Below are 15,246 nucleotides of genomic sequence, written 5' to 3' on the forward strand. Positions count from 1 at the left end.
CAGTGGAAAAAGACAGTCTCTTCAATAAATGGTGTTGGGAAAACTGGATAGCAACATGCAAAAGAATGAAACTGGACCACTTTCTTATACCATACACACAAAAAAATTCAAAATGGATTAAAGATTTAAATGTGAGACCTGAAACAATAAAAATCCTAGAATAGAACACAAGCAGTAACCTCTTTGACATTGGCCCTAGCAAATTCTTACTAAATATGTCTCCTGAGGCATGAGAAACAAAAGCAAAATAAATAAATAAAGTATTAGGGCCTCATCAAAGTAAATAGCTTGTGCACAGTGAGGGAAATAATCAACAAAGCTAAAAGGCAACCTACAGAATGGGAGAAGATTTTTGCAAATGACATGTGTAGTAAAGGGTTAATATTCAAAATATATAAAGAACTTAGAAAAATCAACACCCCCAAAACAAGTAAACCAATTTAAAAAATGGGCAGAAGATATAGACATTTCTCCAAAGATGGCATATGGATGGACAACAGACACATGAAAAGATGCTCAACATCACTCCTCCTCAGGTAAACGCAAATCAAAACCACAATGGGATATCACCTTAAACTTGTCAGAATGGCTAAAATCAACAACACAAGAAACAACGGATGTTGGCAAGGATGTGGAGAAAAAGGAACCCCCTTCAGGGCATCTTTGGCTCAGGTCATGATCCCAGAATCCTGGGATCCAGCCCCACATCAGTCTCCCTGTCCAGTGGGGAATCTGCTTCTCTCTGCCCCTCTGTCCCTTTCCTCACTCATGCTCTTTCTCTTTTAAATAAATAAATAAAATCTTTATAAAAAATCCCACTGTTGGTAGGGATGCAAACTGGTGCAGCCACTGTGGAAAACAGTATGGAGGTTCCTCAAAAACTTAAAAATAGAACTACCCTATGATTCAGCAATTGTACTACTGGGTATTTACCCAAATAATACAAAAATACTAATTCAAAGGGATACATGCACCCTCATGTTTATAGCAGCATTATCTACTACAATAACCAAATTATGGTAACAGGCCAAGTGTTTATTAATAGATTAATGGATAAAGAAGATGTAATTATTGGATAAAGAAGATGGAATCTTATTCAGCCATAAAAAAGGTGAAATCTTGCCATTGAAATGATATGGATGGAACTAGATAGTACTATGCTAAATGAAATAAGTCAGTCAGAGAAAAACTAAGACCATATGATTTCATTCATATGTGGAATTTAAGAAACAAAACAAACAAGCAAAGTTGAAAAAAAAGAGAGAGAGGAAAACCAAGAAACAGACTCTTAACTACAGTGAACAGACTGATGGTTACCACAAAAGAGGTGGTTGGAGAATAGGTTAAATAGGTGATGGGGATTAAGGAGTGCACTTAGGATAAGCTCCAGGTGTTGTAAGGAAGTATTGATTCACTGTATTGTAGACCTGAAATTAATATTATACTGTATATTAACTAACTGAAATTTAAATAAAATTTAAAAAGAGGATTAAATTGAATCCCCCCAAAAATAAATGGTGACAGATGGAAGATGGATTAGATTTTGAAATCAGCAAAGAAGGATTTTAAAACAACTATAATAATTAATTTTAATGGCATGAAGTAATATATATATATACTCACCATGAATGAAAAGTTAGGAAAATATCATCAAAGATATAGAAATTCTGGAAGAAAATAAAAGGAAAATTATGTAACTAAGAAATTAATATTGGCAATTTAAAAATTAAAATGCACTGAACTAGAGAATGTAGATGAAAGATTAAGCCCACTTGAAGGCAGATCAGTAGAAATTATCCAGTTTCCAGAACAGAGGGGAAAAAATTAAAAAGAAATAAACAAACCCTCAGGACCTGAGGACTCTATCAAAATATTTGACATATATGAAATTGAAGTATCACAGTAGAGAGAAGAATGAGTTCAAAAAAGAAATTGCAGAAACAGTGGCCAACTCTCCCAATTTAGTAGAAAACAAATTTATATATTCAAGAATCTCAGAAATTCCCAAATGTTAAAATTACAATGAATATCAAACATAGGTACAGTGATTCAAATCACTATTGATCCCTTAATAGAAATAATTGAGGCTGGAAAATAGTGGGACTAATTTAAAGAGTTGAAAGGAAAAAAAAAAAAACACTGCAAGCCCAGAATCTTATATTCAACAAAAGCTGAATATTCTATTTCATAAATGAAGTGAAATTATTTTCAGGTTTTAAAAAATAGAAAGAATTTGACATCAAGAAAATCTATATTACAAAAAATGATAAAGGAAATGCCTCGTTGAAAAAGAAATTATCTAGATTAGAACTTAGATCTTCAGGAAGAAAGAAAGAGTCAGACATGGTAAGTATATGGATAAATACAAGAGACTATTGTTTATTTCTTAATTTTTTGAAATGCAAACGACCATTTAAAAGCAATAATATAATATTTTTGTGATTTATGTGTCTATAAATGTACATTCACAATGGTAGTATAGACAATGGGGGGTGACAAATGGACATATGTAGTTGCAAGGATTCTACATTTTATGGGAAACCACACAATTTTAAACCTATGAGGACAATAAAGAATTAAGAATGATATTTTAATATTCCAAGTACCCACTAAAAAATTGCAGAGAGGTTTTGCTAAAAAAAATCAGGTATATAAAAGTGGAATCTTTTTTTTTTTAATATTTTATTTATTTATTTGACAGAGAGAGACAGCGAGAGAGGGAACACAAGCAGGGGGAGTGGGAGAGGGAGAAGCAGGCTTCCCGCGGAGCAGGGAGCCTGATGCGGGGCGCGATCCCAAGACCCTGAGATCATGACCTGAGCCGAAAGCAGTCGCTTAACCAACTGAGCCACCCAGGCGCCCCATAAAAGTGGAATCTTATATTTAATCCAAAAACAGGCAAGAAAGGAAGAACATGGAAGCAAAAACAAGCAAACAAGGGGACAAATAGTAAAATGTCTAACTAAAATCCAATTACGTCAATAACTAATGGAGTTTTAATGGAATAAACACTGCTACAAAAGACATAAAATATCAGAATGGATCAAATTAGAGAAGTAGGTGTACATGGTACTTTCACCAAAATAGTATGTATGCTGGACCATTAAACAACTCTCAATGATTTAAAAGAATTGAATCATACCAAGCATGTTCTCTGATCACATTAAATTAAATTAGAGATTAATGACTGAGAGCTTTCTGGAAAATTTCCCCAAGTATTTGGAAATTAACATTTCTATATAATCCATAGGTCAAAAAATCACAAGGAAAATTAAAAAACAATATTTAAAACTGAATAATAATGAAAGCACAATATATCAAAAATTGTGGAATGAAGATAAAGGGAAATTTTATAACTATAAATGGTTCTAACAAGATAGGAAAAAGGTCTAAATTTGGTGTCCCAAACTTCACCTTAAGAAGTTAGCTAAAACAAAACAAAACAAAACAAAACAAAACACAGTATCTGCAAATCAAGCAGAAGGGTGATAATATATATAAGGGCAGAAATAAATGAAATAGAAAATAAAATGGAAATACTAAATAAACAGTTGTTTCAGAGAAAAGATCAATATCTTTTGATCAATATCAATTGATCAATATCAATTGCTAAAGCCATAGTTGAACAAGAGAGCAAGAACATAGTTACCACTAGTTCTTGACAGATGTTTGCTTTGTGTTAAATTGTTGAACTAAATATTTGCTTTGTGTATTTTCTGTATGTGTGGTTTTACAATAAAATGTTTTAAAATATAATAAAGAAGTAATTATATATATACATATACATCAGATACACACACACACACACACACACACACACACACACACACACATACAAATCATGGTAATAGTAGAAAACATGGGAAATCTTTTATACATTGCCCAGCTTCAGATGCTATCATCTTATGGTCATTGTTGTTGCATCTCTACCTTCACCTCATTCCTTCCTTCCCCAAGATTTAAGCAAATCCAAGATATAATACTCTTTTATTGGTAAATAATTCCATTTGCTTTCAGTACATATATTCTCAATTTAAAAAAAGCAAGTTGCACAACAGTGACTATACTATGATGCTGTTCTTAAAGATATATTTGTTTACATATTTATTTGTATTTGTTGGCTGCACATATAGAAAGAATCCCAGAAATTGACACAAGTGAAGATATAAACATGTTTTGCCTTTCAGAAGACATGTAGAAGATGGTTTTCTTGCAGGATATAGTGTTTCACACTCTGTTTACTGCCCCCAGATACACATGTTGTACCCCCTTGATAGCCATCTCAGCCTGTATTAAAAATAGCAATGCAAATAATTCTAGAGATGACCAGAACTTGGCAATAAGGAAAGGAGATATCTATGTCTGAAAGCTTAAACACACACACACACACACACACACACACACACACACACACACACACACACCAGAAATAGTTTACTGTAGGTAATTAAATAAGTTAATGGATAAAATGGCTGGGGAAGGACAGAGGCAACATGTTCAATATAAAATTCAACATGCCTTGATCTCATACCATAGCAAGTAACCAAATGCGGAAATAAAAAACATGGTCTTCTCTTTGTTGTATCTGTTGTAAGAATGATGAGCATTCCCAGCAATCAGACAGTTGACATTTCACAAAATGTAAACATCACTGAAGGAACGTCCAGATTTTATGAAGGACCCCAGAACAATCCTGCAGAAGCACTTTAATCACTGTGAAACTTAGCTACTTGGAAAGAAAATAAGCAGTTCTGGGTTGACAGATGATAGGGAAAAAGAGGGAAACTACCTACTATTTGCACTATCTATTGTGATATACAAGATATGATCAAAGGTATTCTGGGGCCTCCATTACAGGAGGAAGTATGCCTACACTCCCTGTCCCACCAAGGTTGTTATTCAGGAGGGTTGGTGTGCTATTGAGATTTACAATATATTGGCTGCCAATATATTTGAAGGTTTGGATGAGGTCAGGTATTGGTTGCTTGTTATTGAAGCCCAGGAAAATGAGTTAATTCCTAAAAGAAATGGCATTGAACTTACATCAAATTCAGCTGCCTTGATTCATCAAGCCATGAAAGTTAAAAAAAAAATGGAAAGTATCTATTTCTCTAAGAAAGTAAGGTGAATGTCTGGTCCCCCAAATTCAGCTAGATAGTTATCACACCATTCAGAACACCTACAAACTCAATAGGAGATCAAAGAAAAGAATAAGAGCAATTCTATGAACAGAAAAGCGATCAATTTCTGGAAGGTAGGATGTGTGGAGAAGTGAATCCAAAGCAATATTTGGGAAGATAGACCACAGGGGGCGGGAGCCTCTATCAGCTGGCTATCAGCAAGTGATAGAGCAGCAGAGAACAAAATGGTAAATTTTAGAAGTCTGCTCCGCTGAGGGACATCACTCCAGTGGCTAAGTGAGGGGTAGAACGCTTGCTGGGACAGTGTGGTCTCAGGACCATCGGGGTCACAGAAAGACTGGGGGTGCTGAGTGTGACAGAGCTCCCAGGTATCAGAACGGGGAAGCTGGCTGCAAAGGTAGAGCTAAGGAGTGGACTCTCAGCTCTGGGTCGCAATAAACCATGATCCACAGCTCAGTCAGGCCACTATTCTTTGAGAAGGGTTTGGAGACTTCACATGGGGTTGAGTGCCAGAGATAGAAACGCTTGGTCACAGGCTGGGTGAGCACAGAGTGCAGTGAGACCAGGGAGAGAGGAATGATTGACTGCTTTTCTCTGAGGGCGCACTGAGGAGTAGGGCCCCGAGCTCTCAGCTCCTCTGGGGCCAGAGATTGGGAGGCCACCATTTTCATTCTGGTCCTCCAAATCTGTACGGAAAGTTTCTAGGAACAAAAGCTACCGAGCAAACTGGAGCAGATTAGTTATCCTGGCCCCTGGCGAGGGTGGTGCAATTCCGCCTCAGGCAAAGGCATTTGAGAATACCTGCAACAGGCCTCTCCCGCAGAAGAGCAACAAGAACATCCAGCCAAGACCAGGTTTACCAATTAATGAGAACTGCAAAACTCCAGCCCTAGGGTAATACAGCACATAGAATTCATGGCTTTTTCCCCATGATTCTTTAGTCTTTCAAAGTTAATTTTTTAAATTTTCTTTATTTTTTTCTATTTTTCAAAAATTTTCTTCTTTCTTTTTTCAACTAACATCTTCTTACCAACTCCTTTTTTAAAATCTTTTTTAATTTTGATTTTTAGTCATATTCCATCCCTTAACTGTATTTAAACTTATTTTTTGTGTATATATAAGTTTTTCTTTCTTTAAACTTTTGGGAAACAGTGTTTTCTAAAAGACCAAAATATACCCTAAATCTAGTGTATGACTTTGTCCTAGTCTCCCATCTGATGACATTCTCTTTTTTTATTTTTTTCATTCTTTTTTCAACCAACTTATCAATTCCATTTTAAAAACCTTTTATAATTTTCAACTTCACATTCATATTTCATTCCTTCATTGTATTTACCTTTATTTTTGTATATATATGTTTTTCTTTCTTTAAAATTTTGGGAGGTAATTTCCTCTAATAGACCAAAATACACCCAAAATCAAGTGTGTGGCTATATTCTGTTCAACAGACTTATCATATTCTTTTTTTTCTTTTTCCTTTCTTTTCCCCCTGGTTTTGGGTATCTTCTGATTTGTCTAGTATATATTTTTCTGGGGTTGTTGTTACCCTTTTAGCATTTTGTTCTCTCATTCATCTATTCTCCTCTGGACAAAATGACAAGATGGAAACACTCACCTCAAAAAAAAAAAAAAAAAGAACAAGAGGCAGGAATGACTGCCAGGGAACTAACAATACAGACATTAGTAAGACGTTGGAACTAGAGTTCAGGATGATGATTATAAAGATACTAGCTGGGCTTGAAAAAAGGATAGAAGATACTAAAGAATCGCTCTCTGGAGAAATAAAAGAACTAAAATCTAACCAAGACAAAATAAAAAAAAAAAGGCTATTAATGAAGTGTAATAAAAAATGGAAGCTCTAACTGCTACAGTAAATGAGGCACAAGAGAGAATTAGTGATATAGAAGATAAAATGATGGAGAATAAAAAAGCTGTGAAAAAGAGAGATAAACAACTACTGGATCATGAGGGCAGAATTCGAGAGATAAGTGATACCATAAAGTGAAACAACATTAGAATAATTGGGATCCCAGAAGAAGAAGAAAGAGAGAGAGGGACAGAAGGTATATTGGAGCAAATTATAGTGGAGAACTTCCTTAATTTGGGGAAGGAAACAGGCATCAGAATCCAGGAGGCACAGAGAACCCCTCTCAAAATAAATAAAAATAGTCAGTACCCTGACACCTAATAGTAAAACTTACGAGTCTCAGAGACAAAGAAAATCCTGAAAGCAGCTCGCAAGAAGAGGTCTTTAACCAACAATGGTAGAAATATTCGATTGGCAACAGACCTATCCACAGAGACGTGGCAGGCCAGAAAGGACTGACATGATATTTTCAGATCATTAAATGAGAAAAATATGCAGCCAAGAATATATCCATCTAGGTTGTCATTGAAAATAGGAGAGATAAAAATCTTTCAGGACAAACAAAAACTAAAATAATTTACAAACACGAAACCAGCCCTAAAAGAAAGATTGAAAGGGGTCCTCTAAGCAAAGAGAAAGCCTAAAAGTAACATAGACCAGAAAGGAACAGAAACAATACACAGTAACAGTCACCTTACAGGCAATACAATGGCACTAAATTCCTATCTTTCAATAGTTACCCTGAATGTAAATGGGCTAAATTCCCCAATCAAAAGACACAGGCTATCAGATTGGATAAAAAAAACCAAGACCCATCAATATGCTGTCTGCAAAAGACTCATTTTAGACCAAGAGACACCTCCAGATTGAAAGTGAAGAGGTGGAAAATCATTTACCATGCTAATGGACAGCAAAAGAAAGCTGGGGTGGCAATTCTTATATCAGACAAATTACATTTTAAAACAAGACTATAGTAAGAGATGAGGAAGGACACTATATCCTACTTAAAGGGTCTATCCAACAAGAAAACATAACAACTGTAAATATCTATGCCCTTAACATGGGTGAAGCCAATTATATAAGCCAGTTAAGAACAAAATCAAAGAGAAACAATTGACAACAATACAATAATATTTGGGGATTTTAACACCCCCCTGACTGAAATGGACAGATAATCTAAGCAAAAGTTCAACAAGGAAATAAAGGTTTTAGATGATACATAGACCAGATGGACTTCACAGATATATTCAGAACATTCCATCCCAAAGCAACAGAATACACATTCTTCTCTAGTGCCCATGGAACATTCTCCAGAATAGATCACATCCTGGGTCACAAATCAAGTCTCAACCAGTACCAAAAGATTGGGATCATTCCCTGCATATTTTCAGACCACAGTGCTTTGAAAATGGAACTCAATCATAAAAGGAAAGTCAGAAAGACCTCAACTACATGGAGGCTAAAGAGCATCCTACTAAAGAATGAATGGGTCAACCGGGAAATTAAAGAAGAATTTTAAAAAATTCATGGAAAAAAATGAAAATGAAAACACAACTGTTCAAAATCTTTGGGATACATGGGCGCCTGGGTGGCTCAGTTGGTTAAGCAACTGCCTTCGGCTCAGGCCATGATCCTGGAGTCCCGGGATCGAGTCCCGCATCGGGCTCCCTGCACAGCGGGGAGTCTGCTTCTCCCTCTGACCCTCTCCCCTCTCATGCTCTCTCTCTATCTCATTCTCTCTCTCTCAAATAAATAAATAAATAAAATCTTTAAAAAAAATCTTTGGGATACAGCAAAGGCAGTCCTGAGAGGAAAATATATAGCAATACAAGCCTTTCTCAAGAAACAAGACAGTTCTCAAATACACAACCTAACCCTACACCTAAAGGAGCTGGGAAAAGAACAGCAAATAAAGCCTAAGCTCAGCAGGCAAAGAGAAATAATAAAGATCAGAGCAGAAATCAATGAAATAGGAACCAAAAGAACAGTAGAACAGATCAATGAAACTAGGAGCTAGTTCTTTGAAAGAATTAATAAGATTGATAAACCCTGGAGAGACTTATCAAAAAGAAAAGAGAAAGGACCCAAATAAATAAAATCATGAATGAAAGAGGAGAGATCACAACCAACATCAAAGAAATACAAACAATTATAAGAACATATTATGAGCCAATATATGTCAGCAAGTTAGGTAATCTGGAAGAAATGGATGCATTCCTAGAGATGTATCAACTACGAAAACTGAACCAAGAAGAAATAGAAAACCTGAACAGACCCATAACCACTAAGGAAACTGAAGCAGTAATCAAAAATCGCCCAACAAACAAGAGCCCAGGGCCAGATGGCTTTCCAGGGGAATTCTATCAGACATTTCAAGAAGAATTAATACCTGTTCTCCTGAAACTGTTCCAAAAAATAGAAATGGAAGGAAAACTTCCAAACTCATTTTATGAGGCCAGCATTACCTTGATCCCCAAACCAGACAAAGACCCCATCCAAAAGGAGAATTACAGACCAATATCCTTGATGAACATGGATGCAAAAATTCTCACCAAAATACTAGCCAATAGGATCCAACAGTACATTAAAAGGATTATTCACCATGATCCAGTGGGATTTATTCTTGGGCTGCAATGTTGGTTCAACAACTGCAAATCAATCATTGTGATACAATACATTAATAAAAGAAAGAACAAGAATCATATGATCCTCTCAATAGTTGCAGAAAGGGCATTTGACAAAGTATAGCATCCTTTCTTGATTAAAACTCTTCAGAGTATAAGGATAGAGGGTACATACCTCAATATCATAAAAGCCATCTATGAAAAACCTACAGCAAATATCATCCTCAATGGGGAAAAACTGAGAGCTTTTCCTCTAAGGTCAGGAAGGCGGCAGGGATGTCCACTATCACCACTGCTATTCAACATATTATTAGAAGTCCTAGCCTCAGCAATCAGACAACAAAAAGAAATAAAAGGCATCCGAATTAGCAAAGAAGAAGTCAAACTCTCACTCTTTACAGATGATATGATAATTTATATGGAAAACCTGAAAGAATCCACTCCAATACTGCTAGAACTCATACAGCAATTCAGTAAAGTGGCAGGATATATAATCAAAACACACCCCTCAGTTGCATTTCTATACACCAACAACAAGACAGAAGAAAGAGAAATTAAGGAGTTGATCCCATTCACAGTTGCATCCAAAACCATAAGATACCTAGGAATAAATCTAACCAAAGAAGGAAAGAATCTGTACTCAGGAAACTATAGAATACTCATGAAAGAAATTGAGGAAGACACAAAGAAATGGAAAAACTTTCCACACTCATGGATTGGAAGAACAAATATTATGAAAATGTCTATTCTACCTAGAGCAATCTATACATTTAATGAAATCCCTATCAAATTACCATCAACTTTATTCAATGAACTGGAACAAATAATCCTAAAATTTTTTGGAACCAGAAAAGACCCCAAAAAGCCAGAGGAATGTTGAAAAAAAAAAAACCTGGTGGCATCACAGTTCCAGACTTCAAGCTCTATTACAAAGCTTTAATCATCAAGACAGTATGGTACTGGCACAAAAACAGACTCATAGATCAATGGAACAGAATAGAGTCCAGAAACGGACCCTCAACTCTATGCTCAACTAATCTTCGACAAAGCAGGAAAGAATGTCCAATGGAAAAAAGGCAGTCTCTTCAACAAATGGTGTTGGGAAATTGGACAGCCACATGCAGAAGAATGAAATTGGACCATTACCTTACACCACATATGAAAATAGACTCAAAATGGATGAAAGACCTAAATGTGAGACAGGAATCCATCAAAACCTTGAGGAGAACACAGGCAGCAACCTCTTCAACCTCAGCCTCAGCAACTTCTTAGAAACATTGCCAAAGGCAAGGGAGGCAGAGCAAAATGAACTATTTGGACTTCATGAAAATAAAAAGCTTTTGCACAGCAAAAGAAACGGTCAACAAAACCAGAAGTCAACTGACAGAATAGGAGTAGATATTTGCAACTGACATATCAGATAAAGGGCTAGTATCCAAAATCTATAAAGAACTTATGAAACTCAATACCCAAAGAACAAATGATCCAATCGAGAAATAGGATGAAGACATGAACAGACATTTCTACAAAGAAGACATCCAAATGTCCAAAAGACACATGAGAAAGTGCTTAACATCACTCGGCATCTGGGAAATCCAAATCAAAACCTCAATGAGATACCACCTCATACCAGTCAGAATGGCTAAAATTAACAAGTCAAGAAATGACAGATGTTGGGGATGATGCGGAGAAAGGGGAACCTTCCTACACTCTTTTTGGGAATGCAAGCTGGTGAAGTCATTCTGGAAAACATTATGGATATTCCTCAAATAGTTGAAAATAGAGCTACCCTACGACCCAGCAATTGCACTACTGTGTGTTTAACCCAAAGATACAAATGTAGTGAACCAAACAGGCACCTGCACCCCCAATGTTTATAGCAGCAATGTCCACAATAGCCAAATTATGGAAAAGACCTAGATATCCAACACAGATGAATGGATAAAGAAGATGGGGTTATATACAATGGAATATTATGCAGCCATCAAAAGGAATGAAATCTTGCCATTTGCAATGATGTGGATGGAACTGGAGGGTGTTATGCTGAGTGAAATGGATGGAACTAGATGGTATTATGTTAAGCAAAATAAGTCAATCAGAGAAAAACAAGTATCATATGATCTCACTTATATGAGGAATTTGAGAAACAAGACAGAGGATCATAGGGGAAGGGAGGGAAATATGAAACAAGATGAAACCAGAGAGGGAGACAAACCATAAGAGACTCTTAATCTCAGGAAACAAACTTAGGGTTGGTGGAGTGGAAGGGGTGGTGAGAGTGATGTGCTGGCTGGGTGATGGACATTGGGGAGGGTATGTACTTTGGTGGGTGCTGTGAATTGGGTAAGATCGATAAGTCACAGACCTGTACCCCTGAAACAAATAATACATTATATGTTAAAAAAAGAAGAAAAAGAAGAAGAAAAGAAAGCAAGGTGATGGATTAGATGAAGGAATTATTCAGCTGTAGAAATAAGATGTTGGATGATACCTATTCATGGTATTTTTATTAAACACAATACAATTATAATACCAATTCCAAAGAAAAACCTCATACATACCCTTTTTTCTAGCTTTATTGATATATAATTGATATTAACTTTGTACAAGTCTAAGGTGTGGCACATATTGATTTCACATATATAGCAAGATGAAGAACACTTTAGCATTAGCTAACACCTGTATCATGTCACATAATTTATCATTTCTTTTTTGTGGTGAGAATATTTTAAAATTTGCTTTTAGCAACTTTCAAGTATATAATACAGTATTATTTACTATAATCACCATGCTGTACATTAGATCCCCAAAATTTATTCATTTTATAACTGGAAGTTTATACTCTTCGACCAACATCACCTCATTCCTCCCAACCCCCAAACCCCTAGCCCTTGGTAAACATTATTCTGCTCTGTTTCTATGAGTTTAACTTTTAAAAAAATACCAAATATAACTGAGATAGTACAGTAGAAATCATACAGTAATTGTCTTTGTTTGACTTATTTCACTTAGTATAATGCCCTTAAGATCTATCCATGTTGTAAATGGCGGGATGTCCTCCTTGTGGATTCTTGTGGTTGAATAATACCCTATTGCATAAATACATATATACTATGTTTTCTTTATCCATTCATCCATTGATAAACAGTTCAGTTGTTTCCATATCTTGGCTATTGTGAATAATGGTGCAATAAACATGGTGGTACATATATTTCTTCAAGATCCTGTTTTCACTTCCTTTGGGTATATTCCCAGAAGTGGAATTGCTGGCTCATATGTTAGTTCTATTTTTAATTTTCTGAGGAACCTCCAAACTGTTTTGCATGGTAGCTGCTTCAATTTACATTCCCATGAAGAGTGCACAAGAGTTTCTTTTCTCCACATCCTTTTCAACACTTGTTATCTCTTGTCATTTTGGTGATAGCCATTCTATCTGTGCATCTAAGTTCATTAGGGAAATTGGCCTGTAATTTTTTTCTGATACATATTCTTAAGGAACCTACAGTATGATAAGATAGGGAAGGTAAAAAAAAAATCTGATAATAATCAGAACATGGCAAGGATAGGAAGAAGGCAGCAGAGTAGGAGGTCCCTAGTCTTCTCATCCCATGAATACAACTAGATAACCATGAAATCACCCTAAATACCTGAGAAATTGTCCTGAAGACTGGCAGAACAAACTCCACAACTATTAGCAATAATCGCACCTCGGATAAACCTCATTGGCTACGATACTGCTGCTGTGCAAGGCTCAAACTCCACAACTAAAGGTAGAGAGGAGGCCACATCAAAGAAAGTAGGAAGTGCAGAGACATGGTTTGGGAGAGAAATGGATTGTGACTGCTACAGTGGGTGGGGCAGTCACAGTCATAAAGAAGGGCAAGAGACAGATCAGCACTCACGAGAGTGCACAGGGAAAAATGAATCCCCATAGAAATTGTCTTGGAAAGTGAGAGGAGCTTAATTTTGTGACTTCTGGCAAAAGAAAGCCTGGAATTTTAAAGGTTAGTGGGCTTGGCTGGGATACAGCCCAGAGGCATTGTGCTGCTCTTGGAGAGAAGACAGACAAACAATCCTCAGACACACAGCAAGGAGACAGTGATCTGAAGAGCACCTGAGGCATATAGTGGGGAGGTTATTCACTCATACTGGAGCACATTCCAGAGAGATTACATCCAAAAGAGACATCCCTGGGAAAAAGGAACTGGCAGGCATGTTTTCCTCCCACACTCTTCATCATAAGAACAGGGTCACCTGTGAGAACCAGGGCAGCATGGACATTTGTTACTTCACTTGCTTACACCAAACCACTAACCCACTAACCGCTCCCCCCACCACCGTGCTCCAATGGAACGCCTACAGTCCCAGGATGACGGCCTCCCTGCCCCAGAAGCCCAGCCAAAACCCCTGCCAACATCATGTCTCCCAATGCAAGAGTTTTATGAAACCTCAGTCCCAGAGGCAGTGACAACAGGCCTAATTTCAACAACAGACAAGAGTGCACCTAGTTAAAACATGCCACGTTCAGATTAGGGACAAAACACTGCCCACAACAGGGCAAGAGAACCTCTGCAGATGACTGGCCTGAAGGATAAAGCAACCACGACAAAACACCAGAGCATATGCCGCACACATCAGAGACACTCCTGGAAGTGGCAGGCCTTGGTGAGGAAGGGATACCTCACTGCAGGGCACTCCAAGACCGCACATTCTTAAGGCCATTACCTTCAAGAACAAGAGATATAGCTGACTTTCCTAACACAGAGAAACAGGCACAGCAACAAAGTCAGGAGACAGGGAAATCTATCTCAAATGAAAGAATGGGACAAAGCCATGGCCAGAGATATAAGCAAAACAGAAATAAGTCACATGCCTGATAGAGAATTTAAAATAATGAACATAAGGATACTCACTTGACTTGAGAAAAGAGTGGAAGACATGAATGAGCCCCACAACACAGAGATAAGGAATAACATAGTAGAGATAAAGGGCGCAATAAATGAAATGAGAAACACACTTGGAATAAACAGCAGGATGGAAGAAGCAGAGAAAATAATTAGTGACCTAGAAGACAGAGAAATGGAAAGTAATTGGTTGAATGAGAGGAAAAAGAAGTTCTGAAAATGAGAATAGACTTAGAGGATGCAGTGTCTTCATCAAAGGTAATAATGTTCATAATTATAGTAGTCTCAGAAGAAGAAGAGAGAGAAAAGGGGGCAGAAAATTTATTTGAAGAAATAATAGCTAAAAACATTCCTAATCTGGGGGAGAAAACAGATATTCAGATCCAGGGGACACAGACAACTCCCATCAAAACCATCAAAAGCAGACACACACCAAGACATATTGTAATTAAATTGGCAAAATACTGTGATAAAGAAAAAAATCTTAAAAGAAGCAAGACAAAAGAAGACAGTAACTTATAAGGGAAAACCCATAAGGCTAGCTGCAGATCTGTCAACAGAAACATGGCAAGCCAGAAGAAAGTAGCATGATATATTCAACTTGCCGAATGGGAAAAATCTGCAGCCAGGAATACTCTATCCAGCAAGGCTGTCATTCAGAATAGACAGAGAGATAAAGAGTTTCCCAGACAAAAATTAAGGAGTTCATG

At 36.8% G+C, this 15,246-nt stretch overlaps 1 pseudogene; it reads right to left on the reverse strand.

Moving 5' to 3' along the window:
- Positions 1-13,265: 13,265 nt before the first annotated feature.
- Positions 13,266-13,384, reverse strand: LOC113910585 (annotated as a pseudogene).
- Positions 13,385-15,246: the final 1,862 nt, after the last annotated feature.

Source organism: Zalophus californianus, chromosome 6 (assembly GCF_009762305.2).
Source record: "Zalophus californianus isolate mZalCal1 chromosome 6, mZalCal1.pri.v2, whole genome shotgun sequence".
Taxonomy (NCBI): Eukaryota; Metazoa; Chordata; class Mammalia; order Carnivora; family Otariidae; genus Zalophus; species Zalophus californianus.